The sequence below is a fragment of the Myotis yumanensis genome, unplaced genomic scaffold (genome assembly GCF_028538775.1).
Source record: "Myotis yumanensis isolate MYYU_CA2020_CCGP unplaced genomic scaffold, mMyoYum1.0.hap1 SCAF_1, whole genome shotgun sequence".
NCBI lineage: Eukaryota > Metazoa > Chordata > Mammalia > Chiroptera > Vespertilionidae > Myotis > Myotis yumanensis.
This window is the reverse complement of record NW_027223752.1, coordinates 69,465,849-69,467,472: the sequence shown is the minus strand read 5'-3', so window position 1 is coordinate 69,467,472 and position 1,624 is coordinate 69,465,849.

The window sequence follows — 1,624 nt, the reverse complement described above, 5'->3', positions numbered from 1 at the left end:
TCTCCGGTGTTTACCTATGCCGCCATCTTCGATTCTCTCCTAACTTCGTTTTTTTTTTAATGGAGGCAAAATTTGTTGAGAGAAGTCCGTCCTGGAAAAGGTGCAGCTGGGGATGCAGGAGCGGGCCAGTGTCCAGAGCTTCCTGTCCATGTCACAGTCGGCTGTTAAGTCGATTAGTCCATGTGTGGAGGCCCACATGGCCATGAGCCACGCGGGCGCAGGGGAGCATGTCTCCTGACATCAACCCCAGAATCTAGTGTGCTTGGGGGTGGGCTGGAGGGCTACTTACTTAATTTTTAAAAACTGGTATATAATTCACATAACATAAAATTCACCATTTTAAAGTGTACAATTCAGTGTTTTTTATGTATGTATGAGTTAAGCACTCAAAAAGTGATAGAGTTTCAATAATAAACACTTCTAAAGACTTGAGTCATCCAACAATGGAATGGGATCCCCTGTAACTAGAAACATTAAGCATCAGCTGGATAATTCCCTTTTTAATGATGTTCTAAAACATGTTCCTGTTCTGATGGGAGCTAAACTCTGAGGTCCCTTCTAACTCTAAAAATCTATGGGAAGTTTACTGATTTGAACACTCCTACTGTTAGGTCTGATCAAACAATGGAATTGATATCCCCTCCCCTGGGAAACTGGCGTTTAGATAATTTTGCAACCAACGTTCTCTTTCACTTAGACCAGTGGTTGGCAAACTGTGGCTCGTGAGCCACATGCGACTCTTTGGCCCCGTGAGTGTGGCTCTTCCACAAAATATCGGCTTCTGTGCATGGGCCACGAAGTTTCAATCGCACTGTACGTGCGTGCCCAGTATTTTGTGGAAGAGCCACACTCAAGGGGCCAAAGAGCCGCATGTGGCTCGAGAGCCACAGTTTGCCGACCACTGGGACCACGTTCCATTTGCTAAGACCAGTAACTTTCCCATCCCGACTTGCCCAGGACCTGGACCCGTCCAGGGCCATTCCCCTCTACTGCCCGCCCCCTCCCGCACAAAGCACTCCTAAAGTCCTTTAAAATCTCTGACTCCCCATCCCTGGGTGCTGGTGCCATTTTGGGACTCAACCCATCTGGTTTCCAGATGACGTAATAAATTTATAATTATTTACCACTTTTGGCCTAGAGTGTTCCCCCTTTGGTGACCCTAACACTACAAAGTGGAATCACTGTGCTAAGCAATGGCAAGGAAATGGAATAAAGGACTCTCCTTTGGCCCCAGAAACAGGTGAAAACAATATCTGATTGAAGTTAACTGTACAGGGTAGAAGCGATGTTCCTAGAGTAGGCAATGGAAACAGTAGTTCTCGATTAGTGACACTAATGGCTCCTGGAATCTCCTGTGCCCAACAGGAAAGAGACAGTGAAATTAGGACTCTATCAGGAAGCGGAGTTTGCAGGAAGGGTGGGAACGACAGTTATAAACTCAAGGAAAGAGTCAACCTGAGCAGCTGTGGGAAGGGTAGAAAGCCAAGGACCATAGGTCCCACTGGCATGTAAACTAACTTTTTCACCTTCTCTTATACCTTTCAATATCCCCTAGGTCTCAGAGATAGGCCACTAAGCAATTATCAGCAGTATTTATTAGACATTTATACTTTGAATTCTCCAT